The sequence below is a fragment of the Panthera tigris genome, chromosome C2 (assembly GCF_018350195.1).
Source record: "Panthera tigris isolate Pti1 chromosome C2, P.tigris_Pti1_mat1.1, whole genome shotgun sequence".
In the NCBI taxonomy this organism is placed as follows: Eukaryota; Metazoa; Chordata; class Mammalia; order Carnivora; family Felidae; genus Panthera; species Panthera tigris.
Window position 1 is genome coordinate 28,540,151 of NC_056668.1, and position 20,329 is coordinate 28,560,479.

General features: G+C 37.6%; 1 non-coding gene across 1 annotated transcript; it reads right to left on the reverse strand.

Annotated features, from left to right (window-relative positions):
- Positions 1-20,226: 20,226 nt before the first annotated feature.
- Positions 20,227-20,329, reverse strand: LOC122230802. The gene has a single exon (XR_006207887.1). It is a non-coding gene; the product is annotated as a U6 spliceosomal RNA (small nuclear RNA).

Sequence of the window (20,329 nt, forward strand, 5' to 3'; positions counted from 1 at the left end):
TTGAGATTCTAAAAATAATTTTAAAAGCCTAAATAAACAAGAATAAATTAGTTAATTACAAATATTTTACATGACAAATTTTTAACTGTAGCCAATATGATGTTTGGTGGCAGGAGAATTAACATTTACCCAAGAGAAGAATGTGAAAACTAGGAGATGCTGTAAGAGCTTATTGATTCGTTTTTTCCTTCATTCATCAATTCATTCACTCGTTAGCAAATTCTCGTTAAGTGCCTCGTGAGGCTATGAATGTATGAGCTTAGAAGTGTGTATGTGGGGTAGCCAATCTACTATTTCATATTTATAATGAGAGTTTATGGGTTAAAAGGAAAAGTTAAAAAGGAACAGAATCACACAATCCTTGGTGTGAAAATACACTAGGATGGAAAACACACTGCAGTAATTGTATATAAAACAATCCAGGAAAAGAGCTTGTGAGACATGTAAACAAATTTTCCATTAATAAAAAAAAGAGATTATAGAAGAAACAAATCATGAGACGTTGTAACAGTACAAGGTATCAGGTTAATGGAAATGTTTTAGGCTGAGTTTGAGGAAAGTAAGTTGTAAGTGTGTATAAAATTTTTGAATGTCTTTTCTAATAAAATTATGGATAACAAAAAAATATTAAATGAGAAAATGTAATTTCTCTGTGTGAAGTAATATTCTACAAGTCCAGGGTAACCAGAGATATCACTAAGTTAGACTTTTGAGGCAGAACAAGGTAGAATGAAAACCAGCCTAATTATTTGGGTTGGTGTATGGCTTTTCCCGGTTACACAAACCTCATGCGTATCAGTGAGAATAAGAGACATGTGATCTAGTTCTAAAACTGTTACAGAAGCAAAGAATCCTTCTCCTTCATGTATCACCCTAAGATTTTCCCCCACTTTTCTCTTGGTTTTCGTTTTTGTTTTTGTTTTCACTGTGTGCTTGTTTACTCAAATGCATCAAATTAGGGAGAAAGTTGATTCGTACTCCTCACAAGAAAATCTTTTTAAAGTCATCATAAAATATTTGTCATTTGAAATGGCTCTTGTGATAATGGAAGGGGATCCACGATGGTCAATTATAACTACATTTTTGTTTCCACAAGAAAGTTGAAATTTGTTTCACTGGATCTTCAAATGGAAGGAGGACAAAGAACATCAATCTGAAGAGAGGATCCAATGATGCTCACTGGCCTCGGGAGACCTAAATGTCCTTCTTTTCTTTTCTTTTAAGTTTACTCATTTATTTTGAAACAGAGAGGAGAGGGAGGGGCTGAGAGAGAGAGAGAGAGAGAGAGAGAGAGAGAGAGTATCCCGAGCAGACTTCATGCTGTCAGTGCAGAACCCACTGGGGGGCTTGATCTCATCAACTGTGAGATCATGACCTGAGCCACAATCGAGAGTCAGATGCTTAACCGAGCCACCCAGGCGCCCCTAAATAACATTCTTAATTAGAGCCTGATTATTTTGCATGGTTCAAAAGAACAAAGAAATCACTAAATCTGGACATCAACTTTTGAGAGTAAAGCCTGACTATTAGAACATTGTATATAATATAATGAGCCTTGGAAAGCACTCTAAATGTTGGTAGATTTTCTTTTGTGGAAGAGAAAGAAGTACTTAACTCAAACTTTTGCTAAGCAAGCTAAAGACCAAAGTCATACTCTGAGTGTGTAGCATGGTGTGTTGGAGGCCATGTTACACATCAAAGGAGCACAGGTTGAAGCCAGGAGAGTCACGTGTGAGTTCAACTCTGTCACTTAATAGAATCACTGTGAGTCAGATTGCTTAATCTCCATTTTTGCTTAATCCCTCATCTTTAGAATGAGGGAGGACTAACAATTATTTTTAAGGTCTTATTTAATTTTATGTTCAATGTTTAGGACTATGAGGACACACCGAGGATGATGAATTCTATATACAGAAAGATTAGTGAGTAGATTTTCTCTCAGGTGTTTAATTTTTTTTTACTTTATTTATTTATTTTTATTTATTTTTTCCAATATATGAAATTTATTGTCAAATTGGTTTCCATACAACACCCAGTGCTCATCCCAAAAGGTGCCCTCCTCAATACCCATCACCCACCCTCCCCTCCTTCCCACCCCCCCATCAACCCTCAGTTTGTTCTCAGTTTTTAAGTACTTATTTATTTTTAAAGAGAGAGAGAGAGAGAGAGAGAGAGAGAGCGCAAGGGAGGGGCAGAGAGAGGGGGAGAGAGAGGATCCCAAGCAGGTTCTGAAAGTCAGCAGAGTCCAATGTGGGGCTTGAACTCATGAACTGTGAGATCATGACCTGAGCCAAAACCAAGAGTAGGACACTTAACAGACTGAGCCACCCAGGTGCCCCTCTCTCAGCTTTTTAAAAGCAGCTCTTTTCTCACTCTTCAGATGACCATTATTGACCTTATTTCTACCATTTTTTTTTCTTTTACATAAGCTATTTTAGGTTTGGGTTTTGGTTTATGGTTTTTTATTTTTCCTGACCAACTGCACTTCCTCTGTCCCTGTTACTTCCTTTCTCCCTCATGTTCTGAACCAGCCACTGTGTATATGAATATTGACTTCCCTTGGGATATAGCTATGAAATCTTCTTCATGGACCAAAATGTCTACATTTCCATTCTCAGAAGCCAAGAAGGCTTCTGCCACTCACAAAGAACAGCTTCTAAATATCCTTTTGAATATAATTTCACAGGACTGAATTCTGCTTCGAAAAATGGGTGGGTGATTAAGTAAGATTGTAGAGGGGAGGAGAAAAGCAGGGGCTATGCGGGTTAAAGAGTGCCGGGTTGGAGTGAGACATCCTCTTTTGTCACCATCACCCACCACATACACGCACACACACGCACTAAGTGCCACCTTGAGTACTGTGTGCCTTGAGATCTTGTTCTGACCATGCAGACATGTCAGTATAATGATGATCATGGCTTCCGTTGACTTAGCACTTGAACGTGTTTCAGGAGCTTTTATACAGGCTATCTTGGTGTCATGATTCAGTAAGGTGGTGTTATTACCCTCATGTTTATGATAAAAATCTGAAGCTCAAAGAGGTTAAATAATTTGTGCAATGTAATAGTAGGTGGCAGAGCTGGATTTTAAGCTCAAATCTATAAGAATCAAAAGTTTACTGCAAAGATCATGGCTTTGTAGCATTTGAGACCAGGCTAGCAACTTACCTGTGTCATTTGTAAAAATGAAGACATTAGTTCCTACCTTGCAGTATAAAAATGAAATGATCCATGTGAAAGTGTCAATTCAAGGTAGGGGCTTAATAGCTTAATAAATAGAGTCTCAGCCTTCAAGGTACAATATAACTTTTCCCATATTTTATCTTATACTCGCTCTATGAATTAGGCAAAACTTTATTGCCATTTTACACATGGAGACATTGAGGCACAAGAAAGATTAAGTGAATTACCTGAGGTTCCACAGCAGATGATGGCAGATACTAAACATCAGCCTCCTAAGTCTCAGTCCAGACTTTTCCTACAACTAAGTTGTCTTTAAGTAGTTTTTATTTTTCAGCAGAAAGGGAAATAAATATGCCTGTAAAGGGGAAGGATACAGGGTAGAAATTCCATGAATGTTGGTGCCAAATAAGCTTGGTCTTCAAATTGTAGCCTCACTGCCTACTGTGTGACTAAGCCAGTTGATTTCTCTGAGTTTCAGTTTCTTATCTATTAAATAGACATAACGAAGATTTCTTTGTGAATTGCCCATAAAGTGTTTAACTGTACCTGATACCCAGTTGGAACTTAATGAAGAAAGGCTGCTATTTTTAGTGGAAATTATTACTATTTAATTATAATTTACAATTCTGCATTTATAATTATCCTTCACTCAATGAACACAACATAACGTCTAAGACATCTGGTATTGTGCTGGGTTGTGGGGCCACAAAGATGACTAAGACATGTACTTTGCATTAGCATCTCACCATCAATAATTCCCTGCAACATCATATCCTATGAGATAATGTTGTATTAAATGTACATTACTAGTTTTCACTGATTTTTAAGATTTTTTTTTTTACACAGTTTGCCTGATTTTCTCCCTGGGGATAAGAAAGCCAGAACTGCCTAGTTCAGATATACACAGTATGTGTAGGGTGAGGCTCTGCTTTTAGCTTCCTGGGGCTCCTCTAGTGACTTCATGCCTGTGATTCTCTGAAGCATGCAGACAAAAAGAAGGTGGGGCTGGGGGTGTATGTGCTGGGCTGACCACTGCCCTTTCTGGACTCCTCAAATTATCACTATATTAGCAGCATGTTACTTATGTAAAATTATTTTAGCCTTTCAAGGCTCCTTTCCTGTATTTTTCATAGCCATATCACATACGCATTTTATGATATTTATTTCACAGCCAGACTATAACTCTCAGGCATAACTCACCTTTTTTAAAGAAGAGAATGAAAAATGAAGGCAAGAAATTGATGCTCTCTCTCCTTCCTAGGAAGTTGTAAAGCAACTGGTTGAATTCACTCTAAAAACCCATATGAACATTCAGTGCAAGATCTTTGTGATCAGTGTAAGGTCTCATGGTTCCTAGCTATTAAATATAACTATGCTGATAAATAATTGGATTAGAAATATGGCCTTATTGCAGCTCATCTTAAACCCAACCCAAACTGAAGCCCACATCTCATTCGTAAAAAGGGATTTTCAGCTAGGGCAGAAAATGGATGAAGTTCAAGAAGTCATTAACTCATTCACTGAACAAATTTGTTTTTGGAATATTGACATTGTTTCGGAATATTTACATTAGGGAGGATGAACTGTTGGGCAGAAACAGGCACTATGAACCTCACAGTCCAAGAAGAGACAAACAAAGATATAATCACACAAATAAGGATGAAATGAAACCTTTGATGAGAGCTAGGAGAGCTCTGTGGTTCTGTGGAGGCCTATAAGAAGCAGATTGGATCTAGTCAAGGAGTCAGGAAAAACTTACAGGGATAATGATGACTGAACTCAAACCTGATGAAAACAGTGGAGGTTAATTAGTCAAAGCTAGGGAGAATGAGATAATGGTCAGAACAGCTGGGAGAGAGCGAGGAGATGTGGCACAAGGTAAGTTTGAGGAACGAGTCACTTATGGTTTGATAGGTTATCCTAAGTTTTGTTGTCTGTCCCCTAAAAGCATTGGGAAGCTACACAAGAAGTGTTTTAAACCAATGGCTTAGGGTCTGTTTTTGTTGTTTGTTTGTTCCTTAGCTGTTGAAGGTGTGAGATATGGGCTTAAGTTTATATTTTTAAAAGATCACTCTCCATAGTGACGAGACCTCGATTGAAGGGAAAAATTGACGCAAGATGACGGTGGCTTGAACTCTGGTGGTAGAAAGAAGAAGAGATTAATGAAAAGCTCTCAGGCTTGTAGACTTGCGTTCCTAGTGCACACCTTTCTCCAGAGGAAAGAAACATCGGTTTTGAAAGTCATTTTTTGTGATGCAAACCGAAAAGCCCCATTCATTTTAGGACATATGGTCACAGATGACAGCAGAGAAGTGACACGGTGACATGACTGCACATTCCAAATCTGTGCTTTAATTTTTAAAACTTAGAAGCTCAGAGCCACCACAGTGACTTAATGGAATCATTACCAACGGATAAGGAAATGTCATCCATTTGCTTCCCCCGATTCCACTTGGACATAGGCCATTGTTTCCACAAAGAGTGGCTTGGAGCCATGCAAGGTTTCAAGGGAAATTGGCCTTTCAGAGGGGCATGCGAATAGATAATGCATATTGCCACCATAAAATCTCTAATGAATATTAAGGGTGGCTTTCATTTGTGGTGATTGAAAGGAACTCATAAATTCTCTCTCTAGGATGCGGGAATTTTTTCCTCCCTGTGGAGAGATTTAATGGATTTGCGGCATTCTGAATGATTTGGCAAGAAATCAGAGGTACCTGCGCAGTCACCCACAAAGGGCACTTAGTTTCTTGCATGTGATAGTCACCACCACAAAATATTTTCTGTAAGAACCCAGAATGATTGATGCAACCCACCGTAAGTCATGACAAGGTGTCACCTGAAAAACTGGAAAAAGAAGTGGTTAAAGACACCGCAGCTTTAAAAACAAATTTGACTTTTAGAGAAGGGTTATTTCCTTTTAGAAAAAAAAAAGTTAGACCTGCCACCTGCAAGAAATTTAGATTAGTTGTTTGTGGTGAGAGCCATCATATTTTGAAGCCCCTGAGAGCTCCTACTGCTCTCTGTATGGAGTAGATTAAACTGCTCCCACACAATGATAAATATATCGCAAAAAGCCATAACAGGAATACAGTAAGTTGTAGCAGTTAATGGTACAACTTCCAGTTAAAACAATATTCTTAGGGTTTCTTTGGCCTGTTCCCATTTTATGCGTGCTATTTTTTGATAAGTTAATTTTTTTACATTTGCAGAATCAATATCTTTCAAAGCTTTACAGGATTGAAGAAGAGAATTAGAGGCATGAGTTCCAGGGAGTTTTGCTAGCTGTGTGGCCCTGGGTTAACAGGACACATTTTGAAAAGTGCAGAAATAATCTATAATAACAGCAGATGAGGATTAAGATTAAAAATATCATCAGCTCTAAGTTTTCTGTACATGTGGAAGGAAAATGGGGGCATACTCAAAGCAGCAATTACCCAAAAGGCATTCAGATTTTACTATGGGATGTGGCAGATAGTCTCTTTTCACAAAAAGTAACGTTAATGCTTTTTAATGCTACATTTTCAGTACTTGAAGTCAAAAGAGTTCTGAGTAATTTCGTTTTGTTGGAGTAGTGTATTTCTTTGTGAGATGAATCAATGATCTTGCCTTTTCATTCCACGAATTAAATACTCTGAAGGAAGTTAACCTAAATATCCTGCATCCTATTTATATGAAGAAATTGTTACTATAATTTAAGGCCCTGGGTTCCTTTTTCGACGCTGGCTTGCAAACTGTGACTCAGTGGGGAAATTTTTCTAAGTGTAGACTTAGTTCTCAATTAGGTTTCTCTTAGGTGGGAAACTTCTTCGTTTGCGAAGAACAAAGATTCTGAGTTGGAGGACAAGCCAGATAATATAGGTTATAATTTCCTTAGCTGTAAAATAAATGGATAAGACTAGGTAACCAGTAAGGGATCTTTCAGGGATAAATATTTATGAATCAACTTTGTGAAGGAATGAATAGCAGTTGAAGATTACATTAAGCCATTATCTTGGGGATAGGACTTAATTCCCATGAAAATATTCCTAAACTTAGAGCCTTACATTTTAAAAGTTAAAATGGTGAAAACCTATTACCCAATTTTAAATAATTAGGCAAAGTGTAGCGTTCTAACTTGAGTATCTTGTCATTGCACACTTACTAGAACTCAGTGCTGCTTGGATCTGAAAGGTTGATATAGTTTCACTTTTGAGAGGGACTTAGAGAGCTCATTCTAGATGAGAATCAGAAACTCTTGGAAACCTGAAGGTTTGAAGGAGAGAAATGACATTGGAAGAAAGAATTGCAGCACATCTGATGATTCCAAATAAAATATCTATTTCACAGTTTTGCTAGAATACTGTGTTCTAAAACTGTGTTTCTGGATGTGTGGTTCCATGAACCAAAGGCATCAGAATCACCTAAGGCATTCGTTACTAAGGTCTACCTATGCCAGACTTACTGAATTAGAATATCTAGGATGGACATTCTTTAATAAGCTCCACAGGCGATACTGTTATGCTCACCAAAGTTTGAGAATCACCTCTGAGTAGAAGAAAACAATTCATGATTCCTTGATTTTCCAATTTAATCTTCACTTCTCCAGAAAGTATTTTTGAAAATATATATATATGCATTTATATAAAGTAGATAATTCAATTTTCTGAAAGAGTCAATAGGGCTCTGTGGATTAAGGAACTTCTACCCAAGTTCTGTTCCAGGGCCAAGCTGAACATTCAGTCAAAGTCTTCTGAATCCAATTCCTATAAGATAGTCATATCATCTTGTGGACCTCATGCTCAGAACACAGGAAAATAATGCACCAGGCAGCCCTTGGGAACTCTCAGTACTCAAAGCCCTTATGATCACCCTGCATGAAAGTATACAGAGCCTCTAATGGGTACACCTGATAAATCCCCAGAAGTAGTTTTGTGCTTTCCAAACTGACTTGGTTAAAACCCGTCAGAGAGTGTTTGGGGCTTTTGATAAATCACAGAGCAGAAAAGTCCCCAGATAAAGGATATAACAAACTGCCAGACCACTTACCATACATCTTCCAGATTTTACAAAATGCTTTTGAATATAAATAACTCTTTGATTATGACATAATCATAATTTTCCTTAGTAACTTTGTAAGTAGAATCTGATTTTCTTAATTGGATCATTGCTCTGTTCTTTTGAGCTTAACATCCAAGTTGGATTAAAAACCATTTGCCCAAGTCATTTTTGTGACTTTCTTCAATTTATGGGGTGCCTCTTTTCTATGTAGCCTTTCTCAATCCTCTTTTCTGCCAACTCCTCCTTCGTATGGATGTTTTAGTGAGTTGCCTTCCTATGGTTCTAGTAGTCATGGAACTCTCTCCCAACACTTCTGTATGACCTAAGGCCCCTAACACAAAATTCTACCCAATCACTGAGGAGCAAAAGTCATCTCCTGTCAGAGGATTAAAGAAAATGCCCAGTATTATTATGCAACCCACTTACTTTAGTAAGTATTTCCAATCTCATTTGGTCTTAATCCCTAAGCCCTAAAATGTTTGAACCAAGCTGATGGGTTTGGAAGGGATATCGAGGCAGTGTGTGTATGTAAATGTGATTATGTGTTTCTTTACATCAAATAACATTAACATAACTCAAAAAGAAACATGTGAAAAAAGTTGTCTTTGATTCACCATGGCCAACCTTCTTCTGTCTTTATCTTTATTCCAAACCCGTAAATTGTAAGTGGCATTATATGATGGTAGTCGTATATGATTCAATAGGGTTTTTCTTTTTTTATAATGTTCCTTTAAATGTCAGAATAGGTTGTGGGAAATGAGAATCATTGGTGTTAAATGGTAACAAAACTGATGATTTTGAAATATTTATGTTAAAAGGCTTTTTGAAACTGAGTACTTAGCTTCTGTAATGTGCTTTTCCTGACAGTCTGCACCCCCTGAATATCCATATTCACCACAATTAGTAAATTTGATGGCCGTATTTATTGTGCATTAATTCAGTTCTGATGAAAGTGGAGAAAAGTCTCCTTTGACTAAAATACAATTGAATTTAAAGTCAACCAAAGGAACCACAGTGCAAATGTGGTTGCTGCCAACGAGTTGTCAACCAAAGCAATAGTCTGACCTTTGTATCTGGGAAAATTATTAGAACAGCTAGGTTATATCTTTATCAGTAACAAAAATAAGACTAATTAAAAAGTCAGTCTGCGCATATGTAATTGGAAGTGAATAAATTATGGTATGTCTCCGTTCTTTCCATTGTCTAGACATATGCCTCACTTCCCACCCCACTGACAGGGAGACATGCTACGATGGCTTGCCTTTTGAAATTAAACACATCAGCCAATCATCAGTATTTATTAAACCCCTAGTATCCATAGAAAATTTTTGCATTTTTAGTGTGGCTAGCCTTGTACTTAGAAGTTTTCTAGCATGGGATAAGGGGAAGGCATTAGACATTAATGGAAGGAATCTTGAGGTTAAATTTGGAATCCATGGCATACACAGTCACATTACTGTCTGATCCCCGGTTGCTTCTTCTGCATGGTGGGCAAAATATAGCCCTTCTCCCAGACTTATTGCTAAAATGGTAAGAGATATTTTATGTGAAGGTGCTTATTTAGCTCTCTGCCCCGCATATAGATGGTTACCCCAAGCCCCAAGAACCAATGTTAAAATGGAACAAACGCATATTTTAGAAAGCTGCATCTCAACACCAGTGTGGAAATTATAAATTTAGGGGTAAATGAGACAGTTTGTTGAGCTCTTTACTTGCTTTTGAACTTTAATACTGTCTCTAAATTTCTCAGTATGGCTGCTGGTGTAAATGTCAATATGGTCAATAGAGGGTCAATAGTTGGGGATACTTTGAATACATCTTTGAAGACTTCTGTAGGACACACATAGAGTAAAATGTGTTTTATTGTTAGCTTTCCATGCCTCGTGGTGCATCCCTTCTGTTTTTCTCCCCTCGCTTCTGCTCAATTTCAGTAATGTCTCCAGTTGCATTTAAATCCCTTGGAAGCCTGCGTGCCAAATGATGAGTTTGTGCTTCTTCAACTTCTCCTGGCTCAATTTTGAGCTTATCGTGAGCTGCCTTCAATTTCCTTCTGTAACTGATCCCGAAAAATACTCCACTGGGGTTTTAGGAGGAAGGGATAGTGTAGCAAGGCCCAGGAAAAGAAGAGCAAAATAGAAAGTAGGGAAAGGAAATAGACCAGAAGAAGGGACAGAGGACAAAGGTGAGGGGGTGGCCCATTCTCTAGTTATAAAACCAAGTTTTATATGCACACCTAACTACCAAAGAAATGAGAGGTGTTGCTTTTTGCAGGCAATCTTCTCCCTTAATTTGCTTCGAGTTTTATTTTGCATAAAGTGTTTGGCTCTGTAGTACAGTGGAGTCAGACATGCCTGCGTTCAAATCTCTACTCCTTGTTAGCCTTTTGACTTTAGGTGAGTTAGCTGTTTTGTGCCTCAGGTTCCTGTTTATAAGTGAAGAGATAATAATAGTTTATAATATAATATAATATAATATAATAAATATAATATAATAAATATAATATAATATAATATAATATAATATAATATAATATAATCTTAACAGTTGTTAAGATTAAATGAGATACAGTGGCCTATAGCTGGGTATCAGTAAATATTTGCTCATTTTATTCTTCCAAGACGTCACTCTTCTTGTCTCTTCTGTACTTTAATAACAAATTAGACTGAATATGTGAGTATGGGGCATTGTAGCTTTTTAACTTATAAACAATATTTCTCTGTCTATATATACATATAACTCTTCTTTCAAGCCAGTGTTTTAGAGGCATCTAAATTCTTTTTATATTATCTGATTTAAAAGCAAATGCAGGGGCGCCTGGGTGGCGCAGTCGGTTAAGCGTCCGACTTCAGCCAGGTCACGATCTCACGGTCCGTGAGTTCGAGCCCCGCGTCAGGCTCTGGGCTGATGGCTCGGAGCCTGGAGCCTGTTTCCAATTCTGTGTTTCCCTCTCTCTCTGCCCCTCCCCCGTTCATGCTCTGTCTCTCTCTGTCCCAAAAATAAATAAAAAACGTTGAAAAAAAAATTTTTAAAAGCAAATGCATGGGTTCAGAAATAGTAATTTTCTTCCTCCTGAAGTCCAGGTAACATATGCAAATGAAACATTTTTTTCTTTAATGGAGATATTCTCTAGTGCTAGGTACATAGTAAGCACTAAAAAATGTATTTGGAGAAAGGAATGAAAGAAATGAATGAATACCAGTGGGTAAATGTATCTAACGTGACCACCCCGTATAGATACAGGGTATTTTTTGTTTACTTTCACTTCCATTCTTAATTGTGCCCGTATCACTTGCTCAGCCTTTCCCTATCTAGGTATTTCAACCACTGCTGGTATTGCCTCAAATATTAATTACAGAGAGGATACCACTTTCATCCACAGCCCCTCGCAGCTATTCTAGATCTGTTTTTCCTTGGAGAAAATATGTTTTACAGAATAAGAAACTATCGTGCAATACTGATTAAGGCTTCCAACTTCTCTAAAAAGTCATTTTGTAGGAATCACTAGTTACAGAACCCCCTGTTGTTTGTGTACCCACAGCTTACCACTGAAGAAGAAGTCATGTGGCAACGGCACAGCACTATATTTGTCCCACAAGTGAAAAGACTCAGGCTCTAAATCACTGCTGCCATTAGCTATCTCTGTTTCCTTAACTTAAGGCTCTTCATCTTTCTGAGCCTTAACTTTCCCAAGGGGATATTATAATTTTATATGTCAGTGTTCAAGATATCCAAATACTAAGTTGCATACACAAGTGTTCTATGTTTATTTAGGAAGAGTCTTAATTTAACAATCTCGTGATTTTTAAATTTATCATACTAGGTACTTCGTGTTTAAAACAAAGGGAAGTCATGTTAAATTGCTCCTTCAATATAATATAATCAGAAACATATGTACTTTACATGTTTGGTTATGCTATAAAATTAATATATATATTTTTAAGTAAGCTCCACACCCAATGTGGGGCTTGAACTCAACAACCCCAAGATCAAGAGTCACATGCTATACCAACTAAGCCAGCCATGCACCCCAAAATTAATATTTCTGTGACACCAATTATCATATTCAGTACATGAAAGTTATTGAGACATGTTTTATATTCATCAAATTATTTACTCATATATGCAAGTACAACATGATGTGTCTCAGGAGATTATGATGAAATGGCAGAATGTGAGTCAGAATGCCTTAACAGTGTCTTCTTGCTCTCTAGTGAATTCTATCCCTTTGGTAAAGATGTATCACTTGTAAAGTGTGTGTGTGTGTGCGTGTGCGTGTGTGTGTGTGTGTGTGTGTGCATTTACATTGCTTGAAATACTGAAAACATACTCAAACCTTCTGTATTTATAATAAGATCTATTTAAACCATTTAAGATTAGAAATAGCTAAAGGGTATATAGCCTTAGAAGTGTCAGAGGTTTGGATGCCACCTACTCCAATTGAAAAGTCATTTGTTTGTATCAAATTTGCCAATTATCACTGCAATTCATAATATTTCTAGGAAATACACTTAACAGAAACAACAGGTGTACTCCAGCATCCCTAGTATTGTTCTTAGTGTATGTTTCTTCACAAGTTTTTACTTGCATAGGAATGGACATTTCAAAATATGGATATAAATCAGTTTGTCCAATTAAGATAAAGATCAAAGAAAACCATTCTGGGAACTCAAATGGCTTGCTACTGGAAAATTAATTTTATTCATTTCATGGTTATGAGATTTTCAACTGAATTATATTTTTTATCAATATCAAAATATCAATATCAAAATCACTTAAAGTGTCTGTATCATCATATTAGTACTACTATCATTTTTCATTGTGACCTTCCCATCACTAAACAAGGTAGTCCGGCAGGATGAATTTCAAAGTGTGCCACTTCCTTATCCAGGTAACATACAGAGAGGAGAGCTTCGCTGTAACACTTTGAACCAAACTAAGAGAAGAAGAGTGACCTTTTCTCCATCCTTTTTGTTTGTTTCATAGATGAGGCAATCCTAAGTATAGTGGTCAAGAAGCTTTGGAAATTTTGCAGGTTTTCTCCATTCCTCTTCTCCAGTCTACGCTCCACATTTCAGCCAGAGCTTTCTATCTAACACACATCTGGTTGGGTCACTCTTGTTTCGGCAATAGTTCTTCAGTAATTCCCACCCCATACAAATGTATCCTCTCATTATATTAAAATCTATACTCTTTAGTATGGCACATTAGTTTCCAAGGCTGCCATAATAAAGCAGCACCAACTGGGTGGCTTAAAACATAGATATTTTACTGTCTCACCGTTCTGGAGGTTAGAAGCCACAAATCAAGGTGTTGACACAGCCATGCTGTCTCTGAAGCTTTTAGAAAAGGATTCTTCTGGGGCATCTGGGGGACTCAGCGGGTTAAGCATCCAACTCCTGATTTCAACTCAGGTCATGATCTCACAGTTTGTGAGATTGAGTCCTACGTGGGTCTTTGCACTGACAGAACCAGAGCCTGCTTGGGATTCTCTCTCTCTCCTCCTCTCTCTCTGCCCCTCTCCCACTTTCTCTCTCTCTGTTTCAAAATAAATAAGTAAACTTAAGCATAAAGAAGAAGAAAAGGAGAATTCTTCCTTGACTCTTCTAGCCTCTCGTACCCCATGTGTTCCCTGGCTTGTGGCAGAATAACTCCAATTTCTGCCTTCATTTTCACATGGCCATCCTCTGTGTGTGTGTGTTTCTACTTAGTCTTTGCTCTGTGCATGTGTGTGTCCACATCTCCTTCTTCTTTTAAGGACACTGGCCATATTGGACTAAGAGCTTACCCTATTCCAGTTTTCAGATTAACCAGCTATATCTGCAGCAACCCCATCTCCAAATAAGGTCACATTTTGAGGTACTGGGGGTGTAGATTACAACATAGCTTTTTGGGGGAAGATACAATTCAACCCATAACACATGTCCTCCAAACCATTCATGGTCTGGCTTTAAACCATCTGCCAGCCCCATCATCTCTCTTTCTCTTTGTTTACCATACACACTGGCTGTAAGAAATTACTCCTTACGTCCACTCCAGGATAAACACTCTCATGCCTCTGATCCTATCATATACTCTTATTGTTGCTAGAATGTTTCTTTTTTCTTGTCTGCCCAGAAAATTCCTATTTGGCTCACTATTACCTCAAGCATTGCTTTCTTGGTGAATTTTTTCCCTACTTCTCCACACAAATTAGCAATATTTTTTTCTCAATTTTTTTCTCCACACATTGCAACTTGCACACATACAGAATGTGCTACATTGGATTCTCATTGTCTCTTGGTCTGCCTGTAGTCCCACTAAACTGTAAATTCTTATAAAGCAGTGCCCAGGCCTTCCCATCTGGCAGAATGCCAAGCCCACGGTAGTCATTCAATAAATACTTTTTAAACAAATAAATAGGAGGGGCTGTCCTCAACATCTTAGAATATAAGAATGGTAAGAGAATAACAAAAACAACATCTTATGTCTGTGAGGGATTCAAATCCCACTCAGTCTTCTTTCTGTCTACCTAATAGGTAGAGGGATTATACCAAGTTCTCCTCACCAGTGCAAGAGTCAGTCACAGGAAAGGCCTTAAAGTATATTAAGGTTTTCCAAGAAGGTGGCCAAAGCCGCAATGACTTAAAGACCAGCGACAGATGTCTACAGTTTCCCAACTGGTACCTTCTTGAGGTGGTACTGTGTAGTTTCTGTTCACCTACTGATCTTCAGAAGCGGATAGGACCTTTGCTGGTTGATAGAAAGAAGTTGGCTTTGCACGAACCATATGACATACTGATTGCACTAAGGACTAGAAACAACATCCACATTTTTCCTGTAAATATTTATCATGTAAAGAAAGTTTCTTTTCTCTTTCAAAGGAGAAGTGTTAGTTTTTGAAAGAAGCATCTCCACAGGATGAGTGGATAAGTCAAGCTGTAATATTCAGAGAATTCAAGGGCCAAGATTTTAGTGGAGATGGGACCAATATAATTTCTTTCAACAGCTTGTAAGGAGATATTTCATTTCAATGAATGTTTTTTAGGAAAGCTCATCAACTCAGAATTAGAAGTTCTGGAATCAGAGGCTGAGTTGATAGAAGAGGAAATTCAAATAATCAGTTTCCCATATGCATAAAAACAGGATAAGTACTTCATAGGAAAGCTGTTTAAGTAAGATAATTTATGTTAAAAGGTGCTCAGACTTTAGGAAAGAATGTTATATAAATCAACAATAGATCATTATCATCATTAGGAGGTATGTTGATATATCTATCTCATGTGTTTCTCCATAAAGGAGAAAGTATTTTATAAAGTGGTTTATAGTCTGTATATTTCAAAATTTTTTGCAAGATGTTTTTCTCATAATGTCTAATTAAACAATTATTCTGCCTGCCATAGTCCTTTTAGGGGTATGAATTCTGAGATTTTGATCCTGATACTTGTCAATCCAAGGAGGTGGCCCCTAACCTGTGCAAACCTGTAGAGTTTAGTTTGTTCATTCACCCAACAAACACTTCCTATGCTTCTTTCTGTGCCAGCCTCTGCCTTTGAAGTAACCAACCAACCCACCAAACAAACAAATTCAATGGTGTCCAAACACAGAGAGAAGACAAACATGGCCAGGTCAGAGAAAAGAGGAGAGTGGCATAGATAGGCAAAGGCCATAGATGTTCAGGGTAACACCCCCATGTTCTGGTCATGGTAAAGAGTATGGAATTTGTTTTAAGTGCATTTGCAAATCCACAGTTAAATGTTCATTCCCCAATCTAAGTGAAAGTAGAAGTGAGTTCCCCTGTAGAAATTTCCCCTGGTTGTTGGCAGGGGATAAACAGCATACTCAAATATCATTATAACACGTGACAATGAGAGGACATCATGCGCGGGCTTTGGAAATCAGAGGTTGAACATGTTACCAGGAAGTTGGGACACACTGTGACCACATCAGAATGAGGGTGGGGCTTGAATCCCTAAGAATCTCATGCTTTTCTACCTTTGTACTTGAAGGAGAAAGAATGAAACTAGCCTTTGTTAAGACCTTATTTGTGACGGGAATTGTATACATATTTATATGCATACATGAATACTCTTAAGAGTAAATATTATTTTACCCTTTTACCAGTGAAGAAATTGAAACTTTGAGAGATCAGAGGTTTGGCCCAAGTTTATATAGCTTGTCTGAGTTCAGACCTACATCAGTCCTCTAAAGGGCACATGTTCTCAGGACACCTGAGTGGCTCAGTCGATTAAGTGTCCGACTTTGGCTCAGGTCAAAATCTCGCAGTTTGTGAGTTCAAGCCCCACATCAGGCCCTCTGCTGACAGCTCCAAGCATGTATGGAAACTGCTACAGATTTTGTGTCTCCCTCTACCCCTCGCCTGTTCACACTCTGTTTCTCTCTCTCTCTTAAAAATAAACACTAAAAAAACTTAAATGGCATATGTTCTCATCACACCACAGGGCCCCCAAGGATGGGTGGTATGAGGAAAATCAGACCCCAAGGCAGGCTTGCTCAACAGAGGACTAGTCACCAGAATGTTTACTGTAGGGACCACTTTGGGTGGTTGGAATTCTGTGCCATTGAAAATAAACAGGGAATCCAATTTTCTCTCCAACCAGATATTAGTTTCCAGTTCATCTGTCAGTTTTCTCTGGCTACTGGGCACAGATATTAACTTGGCTCTTTAGCTCACCAAATACTAGTGATCGACAAGGAAACCAGACTTTTCTTTCATTTCTCAAAAGTATAGCCTAAAAGTTGTGGAAAATTTTCTTGATTGAAAGGAAAATAGAATTGAGCTGTGGGTAACATACTTGTAAAATCCTGTAAATGATCACCTGATCTTTCCTTTCCTAGAAATGACAAATTCAGAGGCTTTAAAATTAGAATACAGGGGGGTTTCTGAAGAGCCGTGCCTCACTGCGGCCTCACACTTTACATGGAAACCTTAGTTTATGTGGGTTGGGTCATGGAAAGCAATGTGTATCTATTTACAATGTACTTGATCTCCTAACAAGCTCTCCCATTACCCTTTGTATTAAGAAGAAAAGAAGGAATTTCATCCAAATGAACACACACACACACACACATACACACACACGCTGACACACACATATATACCACGTATATATACACACGTATATACACGTATATGCAAATGTATGTGATGTGTGTATAAGTATATATATGACACTATGAAACTTGGTTTTGCCGTGTAAACATTTTTACATTAAAAACATCCACTGCAATCACATTCTATTTATTTCTTTCATAATGAAACTGATACGCAATTAATGTATTTCATGTTCTACTGTAGCCAAAGTTGAGGGAATGAAGATCACATAAAGGATTTTAATTATTTAAATAGATAAGGTATACAATTACTATCTCCTACAGCTTTACACTTTTAGTGCAGATTCAAATGGTAAGGTCTGAAAAACAGTCTGGTCCCTCTTGAATTGGCTGTAAATTTTTCTGATGAGTGAAGAGAGAAAGGAAATAGAAATGACTTCGTTCTTCCAGTTTAAAAATAGGTTTTCTGAGGAAAGGAACTCATATGTATCTCTTCAGCAATATTTTATTAATTGCATTTTTCTTCAGTAGGTGAAGACAGGAAATCATGGTCTATTGATCAGCACACAGTCTACCTTCCTCTTGTACTTCTGGGGAAAGAAGTACGAATTAAGCAGGGGATTTTAACAGCACATGTGATGTGTACAGTGTTCAGATAAAAGTTCATTAGAAAACACTTTTGTGCAAAGTTAGTTCAATTTGTTTGGTCAGTTTTTGGTCGGAATTTCCTTTCGGCCTAATGAGATATGATTCAGGTGATACTGAATTATAGTCTTAGTTTAAAAATTACTTTGAAGATTTTTTTAATGAAATATAAGTTTTTTTATTATTGTTTTATACTGTCTATAAAGAATTAAAAGGCAAACTATTTCATAAGATACTGTATGTCTGCGCTTATGAAAAGAATCTGAAAATGTCTAGAGAGCACAAATACTTAAATGTGAGAGTGGACTTGACATGGAAAAGCTTCCTGTTTGTGGCCTGGCTTCTTCCTACCATGTCATACCAGTAGCCATGTCCTATGTATACCTTAGAATTCGTAAGGTAGGAGTAGTAGTGACAGGGACTGGTTTTTTGTAATTAGATGTATGTTCCATATAATTAGGATCGTGGCAAATAAGATAAAGAGATTCAAATCTTTCTTTCTTTCTTTCTTTCTTTCTTTCTTTCTTTCTTTCTTTCTTTCTTCTTTCTTTTGAGATGGGTGAGGGGAGAAAGGGAGAGGGAGAGAAAGAATCTTAAGCAGACTCCATGCCCAGCACAGGGCCTGACACGGGGCTCGATGAAGGGCTTAAAGAGAGGATCTCTCAGGATTGTGATATCATGACCTGACTTGAAATCAAGTCAGATGCGTAACCGAATGAGCCACTCAGGTGCCCCAAGATGCAAATGTTTTAAAGGACAGAATGAAAGAAGAGAGTCAGTGGTGATAAAGATGTGAAGAAACAGAGTTGGCACAACTAGACTTTGCCTAAATGTAGTATATTATCTCCATACGTTTATCAGAAAGATGAAAATCCACACCAACAAATACACTCGGTAAAAAGGTGTGAGGAGAGATGCCAGCTAGAGTTTGGGACCATAAGTGAATGGAGGACTGGAGCAAGTGTCAGTCTCAGGACCTGCAGAAAAGGATGCTTCAGCGCAGTGAGGCAGCATACACCAAAGAGCCACGAAAAGCTGCAGTGTTTGAGAACTGCAGGAAAGCTCCTCCCTCTCCCCCACAGCCCTTCCAGGACACAGAATGATTATTACCTGCCAAACCTGAATGCTCTCGGAGAATAGAACTCCAGAAACTGCCATCTGGGGGTCTTCTGCTGAAAACTTCCTCGCTGCCCAGGCACCTCATAAGCCCACCCATTTACAGAGCCAATAAGGATTTTCATGCCATGCTCTTAGTGATGTACTGACAGCCAAAGGTAGCTAGACATTTAAAGAATGCCTCAGAGATGAAAGACAGAGATCAAAGCAGACAGAAGAAAGAAGTCAGAGAGAGACCAAGATAAAGAAAGGGACAGAAGGGAAACAACTAATGACAATTAATGACCTCAGAAAAAGAACATATTTCATGTATGTATTTAGTTCTCAGTGTCTAGTACATGCCAGATGCTTCTTTGTACTAATTTTATAATAATGTCTAACATAATGGTCACAGTATTCTCTCTGAGGTATGCAATACTGCCAAGTCCATTTTATAGAAAGGCCAAGGAACTTTCCAAAGACATCCTACTAAAGGTAGAGCCAGGATTTGAAATGAGGTAGCCTACTGTGTTCAAAGGTGCACCCTCTTACCCAATACGTTTTACTACCTAATCAAGGATTAAAAACAGAATGTTTTTCAAAACCCACTTTCTTTAGTTTTAATAATATATTATTATTAAAATATAACCAGGAAATAAGAGGTGAGACCTCGAAAATAACCTGTATCTGTCTATGCTGCACTCTTCCCCTGAGTGAATCATTATACTCAGGGCTGTGTTCCTTACTCTTTCCTTTTTTTAAAAGTGTGTTTGTGTGTGTGTGTGTGTCTTAAAGACAATCATACTATATGTAATTCCTTTGGGAATGTTTTCTTTTCATTTAATATTATATTTTTAAGATTATCCATATGGTTGAATGACAGTTGATTTCATTAGTTTTTACTGCGATATTAAAAATAAAAAAGAACAGAATGTTATAAAAAGAACAATCAGAATGAACTTTGGCAAAATAAAATATTATAGCTAAAAATATTTATTAGATCATTAGTAGAAAAAATAATGGAATTTCCTAGAAGGTAAAAAAAAACAACAAAAAGAACAAAACAAAGAAAAAGAAGTAGAAACAGAGAAGTACAAAACAATATGCATATCAATTCAGGATGTCTAACATTGGATTAATTAGATTACCAGAAAGAGAGAACAAAGAGAGATGAAGAATTTATTAAACAAACACAGACCAGAAGGTGTGTGTTTCCATTTTGAAACGCTTCATGAGTTTGCATATCACCCTTGTGCAGGGGCCGTGCTAATCTTCTCTGTATCGTTCCAATTTCAGTATACTTGCTGCTGAAGCAT